This window comes from Corapipo altera, unplaced genomic scaffold, assembly GCF_003945725.1.
Source record: "Corapipo altera isolate COAL_440 unplaced genomic scaffold, ASM394572v1 46, whole genome shotgun sequence".
In the NCBI taxonomy this organism is placed as follows: Eukaryota; Metazoa; Chordata; class Aves; order Passeriformes; family Pipridae; genus Corapipo; species Corapipo altera.
In genome coordinates this window covers 13449685-13458576 of record NW_020884883.1, presented here as the reverse complement: position 1 = coordinate 13458576, position 8892 = coordinate 13449685, and the positions used below count along the sequence as shown (strand labels likewise).

At 38.3% G+C, this 8892-nt stretch overlaps 1 long non-coding RNA gene across 1 annotated transcript; it reads right to left on the bottom strand.

Moving 5' to 3' along the window:
• Positions 1–668: 668 nt before the first annotated feature.
• LOC113946208 lies at positions 669–7465 on the bottom strand. Its single transcript, XR_003527349.1, has 2 exons — positions 7329–7465; positions 669–1056 (listed from the first exon to the last, which is right to left on the bottom strand). It is a non-coding gene; the product is annotated as an uncharacterized LOC113946208 (long non-coding RNA).
• Positions 7466–8892: the final 1427 nt, after the last annotated feature.

Below are 8892 nucleotides of genomic sequence, written 5' to 3'. Positions count from 1 at the left end.
GGCGTTACTGTTCTTAGGGGAACCCCTCATGGAAAAAAAAAAAAAGAAGATTTGGGAACAATCCGTGAACATAATAAAAAACAGCCCTGGCATTACTGTCTTCCAGCAAAATAAAAAACTTTTTCTATTGCTAGGTTGTCAGTACTGCGAAGTGGTTTTTAATGCATAAACCTCAGGCATGCAGATAAACCCAAGTAAAACTGGAGCCAAGGTTTGAAATTGGTGCTTGAAACATGTCTTTAAAATGATCTTCTTTGTCGGGGGAACTCTCTGTCATCTGGAATTATGGGCTTTAAGGCAACCCCTGGCTACAAAGACAGCAAGTATGAGGATTTTACCATTATTCCTTTGTAGCTCAGTATCTGAATTACCCCAGACATGATCAGTCCAGATCAGATCACAATGATAATGATTTTACTCACACTGCTTCAGGTACTAGATGTAAAATGGCTGAAGGCCCACCAGGTCCCAGTTCACTGTTGCCTGTTTTGCTTATTAATTCCTATTATCTCTTTCTTTCTGACTTTCTTCTCTTGGCTATTGACTGAATTTTTTTATTGTTGTTCAGGAATTAGTTCTTCTACAACTGTACTGAAATCTAACCACAAGATGCATGTATGCATTTGTATGAACCTAAATGAAAAAAAAAACTTGTTGACAGAGCAACATTTTATGTTGTAATTTAATGAAACTGATGTAATTTTGTTGCATGTAATCTGGGAACTATATTAACCAGAAAATAGAAAAATTGTGTACCAAGATAATGCTTATGAAGCAGAATAGAAGTGTATGATGTAACTCAGTTTGGAGAATCCTGTTGAGAGCTCGTTAGGTTTGGTTTTCTTTAGTAGTAGAGATGGACTGTGGTAGGGTCATTCGTTTGGCTTGTTTTGCTTGGTTTTGGGGATCCATCCGCTATAGCATCATGTTAATGTCAGACTTGTGAAGCCAGGCAATGTTGCCTTTATTTCATCATTCTTGGAAGTTGCATGAAGATGATTTTCCTTCAAATGACACTAGGGAGAAAAGAAAAATCTTTATTCTTTCCAACAGCTTCTAAAATAAACAGGAATAAACATCTAGGAGAAAAGAGCAAAATTCATTTTTTCCCTCAGCCACATTAGTTCTGTAGCCACTAAACCTCTGAATTGTGCTCCATTTTGTCTTTTGTGGGGTCACAGAAGTAGCATTTGTTTCTGCTCCATGATTGCGTTTGAGCAGGTGAGAGGGTGCCTGCCATCACCTTGCGGAGCCCTGGTGCCTCCTGCAGCTAGAGCAGCAGCTCTAGCTGGTGGGATGCTGCATCTCAAAAGAGGAGGAATAACATATAATTGCAACTGCATTTAGAAAGAAGGTGGCAGTGTTGTGTTTCATGTAGAGTTCAAGTCAATCATTATGAAGATGAGAGATGGTCTGTGCACACAGTTTAAGTCACTGAGGGTCTGTGGTCAATGGAGTAGTGTACTTGTCTACCAGAGGTATACAGGAGAGATATGCTAACCCAGATAGGACAAGTGCAGAAACAGAGAATAAAACATCTACAAACCAGCCAAGGAAAGAGCACTTGCTGAACTGGCAGTTCAGTAGGTGGGTCTTGTATAGAAATGTTGGGCCTAAATTCTGCACATCTGCTTTAGTTTTGATGAAAATCCTTGCGTCTTTTATTGTATGTACTGGATTTCAACTCTATATACTGAACTTACTGGCTCAAATTTACACAAAGGACTAAGAAGAAAGGTCAACAAGGTGTTGAACATGCTTCTTCCAACAACGTGGAGCATTGAGGAACCTCTGCCTCTTCTCTAATTGCAGATGAGAAAGCTTCAGCATTATAAAACAACCTTTAATTGAACAATGCATTAAAGATATTGTGATCTCCACTAGTAACCACTTTCCTACTAAATGTCTCTGCCAGTGCTCAACTACTAACTCTGCTAAAATATCTGTGTTACTGATGGATCGGGGTTGAATTTCTATGGTTTGCAACATTTGCTTCTCAGGCAGATAATATATTGCCATGGAAATACAGGCCATTTCTCACTGTACATTTCAAAGAGAGAGCATGGCACTATGCCATGTTATGGCTGTTAGCATCACTATATCATGCCTTCAGAGTGGTCTGCTTTGCTACCACTTTCCAAGGAATCTCTTTCAGGGCATGACACTGTGAAACTAGAGAAATTATGTTTGGCAATAACATGAGTTGATGGCAAGATATGTCAAACAGCTAAAATTGTAGGCTCTGTTTCAAAAGCTGTCCTCTGCCCCATCACCACCGCTAATGGTTAGATTTGTTGGTCCCACCTCCTGGTTTGCACAAAAGGAATAAAAGTAGAGGAGCGAGTCAGGAGCACAACACACACTGTGTGATGTGTGCAAAACATCCCTCAGAGTGAGCTTGGCGGTACAGATAGCCATGTAAGAAGAAGTGAAATAAGTGTTCCTTTGTGAATAGAGGCCCTCTGCCCAGCCTTTGCATCACCCTACTTAACCTGGCCTACAGCCTACATAAAGATACATAGATTATAAAGAAAACACTACTTTCAGAATGTGATGTGAAAACTTGTAAAACATTGCTTTTGTCCACACAATGTGTATTAGTTTTGGAATGTCAAATAAACACAGGGACTTTCTGAATATCCTTCCTCTCATCTGACATTTTGGGATCCAGACAAAAAACTGATACATTGCTAAGCAGGGCTAAGAATTTTAAACCTGTGAAAATTAAAGCATCTTAGAGACTGTAAATTCTTTCGTGTATGAAAGTCCTGGAGTCAAAGTCTGACCTCCTCAGCATGGGGAGAGAATTGGGGGAACATAAAGCCTTGATCTCACTCTGAGCATCGTCCAAGGAGATTTAATTCAACAAGATGGATCAGCTGTTATCTGAGCTCTAAAGGGTAAAGAACAATTAGCTCCTTTGCTGCCAAGTGAGACAATTTTAGTATATTGGAAGTACCATGAAAATCTGGAAGGGATATTATTTTCATAAAGTGCATAAGGGTTTGGGGTTTTTAACATATTTTTTCCTATAGGAAAGACTATTTTCCTGATAAAATTCTGAAAAATATCGTTCCTTTCTCATCCTCTGTTACATACTCTTTCTGTAATTCTTTGCTTTCCAGCCTTCTAGATCATAATATGAAAACACAGAGAAGTGCTTTTCCCATTTTGATACTCACTTCCATTCAACAAAATTTCTAGAATAAGAAGAAAGTAGAGAAAAATAATTTAATGACACTGATTTTTAAGGAAAAGTGCAGTCTCTAGACTTTCATATTGCCTTCAAAAAAACGTATTTCCAAAATCCAAAAAATGAAATTAAGTTTCCAACTATACCTTATTTTCTGATAAGTACCCTCTTAAGATGACAACAATCATTTGTAGTAAGCATTATTCCAATGTTTTTCTGGAAGAGTGGTCTGACTTTTTCTTTCGTGTGAAGCTTCTAGGATAAATTTCTAAACTATTATTTCTTAAAAGCACTTTTTGCTACTCATATGATTTCAGTCATAGACGACATGATATGATTCTCAATAAATGTTTTCTCTAATTTTCATGACTTTTTTTAGCTTTCATTCTATTTTTTTCCCAGTCAAATAAATGAAGGGTAAATAATGTTACAAAAGGTGTAAAACACAGCTACTGTGTGATGGTGATTTAAATGTTAAAACTAAACAAAGTTACTATTCGTGATAAAATATTTGCTTGCTTTCAGATAACACTGGCTTGTGTTAGCTATTTTAATAACTTCATTTACAGATCTTGCTGAAGAAGTCAGTGTGAAGGAATCTCTCCCAAATCTAGTGTTTCTGGTTTTTTGCTTTTGCATTCCTCTAGATACATGCTGTATGCACAGTCTATCTTTGGGAAGCTCAGTGTACAGCCTGGGATATGTCATCAAGAAGGGAAAAAATGAGCTGAGTAGCATTTGTCAAATATCTGTGATGATTACATTATCATATGTTTCTTATAGGATGTTCTGCTAAAGAAGGCCTACATACAAGGCCCTCTTCCTTCTCTCCCGTTCCTCTACCCCCACCCCATCAAAAAAAATATTCTAGCTTCCGTTGATCCACACAATGCTTAATGTCATTTTAATGCACAGCACAGAGCTGGCACCCTCAGGTTGTGAAAATTATGTTCTGGTATGTGATATGGGGAAGGGAAAAAATGAAAGATACTGCTTGGATTTGGCAAGGATATCAGGAAGGGGAATGGGAGTTGGAAAAGCTGTTAGGAAATGTAGACTGGTAAGAGTGTCAAACAAAGACTGAATGGGAAGGACTCAAGGGGGAAACTGAAAGTTTTCTGGAGAATATATGAGGTGACTGGGTGAGTTTGAAAGCATCCCTATCAACCATTTCAAGTCTGCTCCTCTCCTATTTCAGCTTCTCATTTACTTGTCGTTCGTTACTCTCGTGGTTTGCCTCTCTAGTGACTTTTTCCTGAGCAAATGACATTCCATGGCTTAAGTCAACCAGGTACCCAGGTGCTTCCTCTCTCCTACCTTTGAATAACATCCCCTGAAATCCAGGGAGCAGGTAGGATACCTCATCATTTTCCTGAAGTCAAGGTTAATGTTTTCTTTTGCATTCAGTCCTGTGGCACCTATCCATGTTTGGGGAGGCTAACACTGTTTGACTGTTTTCTCTTACTGCTGGTACCTCTTTCAGAGGCTGGGTATTTTTATGGTGTTCAGTTTATTTCTTTTACCCTTGACTTTCAGAAAAACCTTCAATTTTCTTCTACCACATCTCTTCCTGCTAACTCCTCTGCCTATTTGTGGGATCTAATCACTCTGAAATTTCCTCCTCCCTCTCCCCCCCTACTCTGCACTTGACAACAGCATTGCTTCCCTTTGCCCCCTCACTGGGGAATATTTGCTATGACTTAAGCTCCATCTCTTATTTTCCCACCTGACTTGGCATCTTCTTCTGATTCCATAAATAAGCATGATTATGAAACCTTCTTGGATGGGTACTGGGCTGGCACAGGTGTCCAAACATTCTGTTCTTTCATGAGCAGCATATCAGTTGCATAGATCTTGCAGAAAGGAATAGGAGCCCTAAACTGTCCCTATGCTTCTACTTTCTCTTTTTGGTTGGTAGGCAATGATTTTCAGACTGTAAATCCTCTGAGATGAATGCTATGTCTCACAGGTCAGCCCTTACTATTTGTGGTCATGAAAGAGATCATGAAGATGTATGATAGCAAAGTTGACTATAAAAATAGATTTCAAAAATGACATGAGAAATTGGGTACAACTATTTATTTACATATTACCAAAAAAAAAAAAAATCTTAAAAGGCTCTCTAAAAATAGTGGACATAACATAAAAGACTTTGCAGCACAATCCTTTATGAAAGATTATAATTGAAACACAGCATCTTTAAGACCAGAGATTAGACAAAAATGTATACCAGGAAAAAAAAGAAAAAACATAGGTGAAAACCCAAGCCTTTTAATTTCATACCTCTCTGACTCATTTCTGTTTGGTGTTGAATTCAGCCATCAGTCGTTTCCTTTGTCTTGACTTATTATCAATGGCTAGACCCTAGTCCCACTTCCAATAGAGGGTGATACCAAATATGCTTTAAATACAGGTTTCTTTCCTTTTTTGTTAGAAGAGCACAAACTAATGAATTGACTAATCCTGCCTATAGCAGGTATTATTTTACAGAATCTCAACCTGGGCTCAAAGACGCTGAAAATACCAAGTGGGTATGTTAGTATTTTCACTCTTAGGCACATTTGATTTTGAGGACCGAAGAATGAGGTTTTGATTTTTTACATAGTTCTCATACAGACAAATTATTTGTCCCCTCTCCATAGAAAGGGGACTACTCTACTCCTTCTACTCCATAGAAGGAGGCTACTCTTCTTTCTATGTGTTCTAAGCTGAACACCCCTGGAATGCTCAAGGAGGGTAAAGAGCCAGCAAATCTTGCCTGCAAAGGTCAGTTGGATAAGCTCAGTTAGATAGAGGGAAAAATTTCTGGCACAAAAGTTTGCTTTGTGCTTCATCTTGTGTAATCACAAAGGTATGATATGAGACTCTACCATGTTTCTTACAGATAATTTATCCTATAGTGATTAAGCATCATGGGATGAGTAGCCTCTTTCCTTGCTTTTATATACACTATGGTTCAGAAGAAGCACCCAGCTGCACCTCCTATTTGAAGGGAGCAGCATGAATGCTGCACACCCCTAGGGCAAATTGATTATTGCTTGGAGGAAATGTCTCAGTTTGAGAAACAGAATTGTCTCTAAAATGTACTCAAACCACAGGATTTTGGTGCTATGTGTGGGCAGTAAGAATCATTCTAGTACTGGGTTGAGTCTGGTAGTGGTATTGATTATTTGAATTTGGAGAACTGGCAAAAGAAGAAAAAATACCATGCCAGTTTCTGCCTTAGGTAATTCCGTCTTTGGCTTCAGCTTCAAGAATTTTATACTGTTATCAAAATATTCTAGATTAGGATATTCTGGTAAAGAGGATACAGATCATTTTTACTTGCTTCTTCATTAGAGGAATCCATACTGTTTTAAAGAAACACCACCACCATTGTACTGAAAATGGAGATGGGCTGATGCACAAAAACATGATTCTGGTTGTGGGTCTGAAACAAGATAATGGTGATAGAAGATCTCAGGTGATCCATGTAAGGCTGTAGACTTACACCTGATTTGCCTGTTGTTCTCCTTTGATATGAGCACTGGTTTGTTTTTTCTCGCCTTGAGTTCAACTCTCTTTAGTCCTCACCTCTCTGTGTGAGCTGTGGAGGGTCACCATGTAACAAACTCAGCAGAGGAAACTCTCTAGTGCCAGCCTTTGAGCTGCAAATTCTCTGAAGGGCCTGAGTAGGTTCTTCAGCTGGCAATCAACACTGTGAACATTTCTGCTGAGAATAGTGGGAAGATAGATGTTGTGTCTAGAGACTACACAACTCTGCTGTTAGTCATTTATGACTTGCACGAATAGCCATTTTTGGGGAAATGACCCAATACTGATCAAAATCAACAAAAGAATTTGTTCTAAAAGAGTCACCTATCCAAATAAACTTCTTGAATCAAAACAAATTTGTGAATAATGTGTGACTACGACTAATCAAGCTCTTTTCCTGAAATATACCAAAGAGTAACATGTAACAAAATTGCTTCTTATTTTGTCCCTCTGAGTGGATCAGGAAAATTTGGGGCATCAGCAGCTTCAAGCTCTAAGTGTCTACAATGCAAGAGGCTGTCTATGTGTTGGGTGTCTAAGATCCCACTGCAATTAATGGGGGAAAGGATTTGATTCAGCTGTCCACACAAATGGCTGATACCTTCTGAAGTATTTAAGGTATCTTAGACACCTTCTTGCAGACAATGAATATGGTACATGGCTATTGCAGATCCCTTCTGGAGTTGCTGGAGGTTAAATGAGATAATTTAGGTGGTAGACACGCAGCCTCGAGGTTGTAGTTACCCACATATGAATAAAGGAGACCTGTTTAGTACAACCTGGGAACACTAACAATGACTCACCTTATTATAAAACAGATCCTTCAGCTGATCTGTAGATTTTTGTCAGTATTTTTTGCTTTGTTATAAACCTGTTGATATTAAGGTGGACTCTGTTTAGAGTGCCTAACTGTTCAACTGGTCATGTGCAATTAAAGTTTCCTCTAAAATAGAGTCCCCCTCTCGCAAATCCTGACATTTCAGAAGAACATAACATACACTCATCCTATGCAAGACTGAGACAGAGGATGGACAATTGTCTGATAAGCTCTTTAAAAACCTATACAAAACCTGGAAAACAGTAGGGTTAGAACACTTCTACTGGTGTTATTGAGTTTCTAAGACATATCAGGACTAAAACAAAAAATTGAGAGAGCGGACTGGAGTCTCTTGTGTCCTCGTGTCTAAAACCCACTCCAAACTTTTAGTAACCATTGCTTAGCTCCATGTCTAGAGAGGCAAGCTGTCAGGGGGAAAAATTCTACTGCCTTTTTTTGTTCTCTATAAAGATCGAACATTAGTTCACAATCTTGAGTATGTCACCACATCATCAGTCTTGCTTGAGTATCAAGACACAGTTAGTGGGTGATAAATGCCCTCTAACTGAAAGAGAGGGAATACCCCATGTACCAAATAGTCATGGAATTTTCTGCTTCATGCAACATTTTATTAAGTTATTCTATATAGTTTTCACCAGAGGTCGTTTAGTTAACCTCTGCCTCATGATATATTTGTCAACTCAATTAAAAGAACCCATTAAAAATAGTATAAATCAATTTTTTATTTTCCCCTTTTTCTAATATTTAATTACTTGCTCTTTTTTTGCCTTTCCCCAAGGTTCTTTTATTTAGCTCTCCCACATAGATTAGCTGATGGAGAAGGCTGGCTCCAAATCCATTTCACAGGTCCTTTGAGACACACCAAGATCAACATTTAAACCATGTTTTCTCCAAATAGGTAACACAAGGTTAATTTTCATGGTTGTCCTTTGCTTGAATGTGTGCCGTGAGCTTTTCAGTGTCACCAAATGAAGTACATGAACAGTAGACCAGTGGTAGCAATATAATGACATTTCCACAATTTCATCAGGAAAATAATAAAATAGCTCACCAAGACTTTTGGGAGAAGTCAGATGAACTCTAACACTGTAATTGGGGTAGGCTAAGGTTCAAACCTGGGTGAAACACTTTAGACATATAGTAAACCTAAAATGGTGACCTCATGCAAAATAAAGCAAACCCATAGTTTGTTACCACACATATTCTTTGCACAAACGTTTCAATGGCTTTTAGAAAGGAAATAATAGCAGTAACTATATTAGTAGTGAATAAGAATTAAATTGGAGGTTTTGATTAACTCCTTTTTGCATGTTTTGCAAAAGTATGG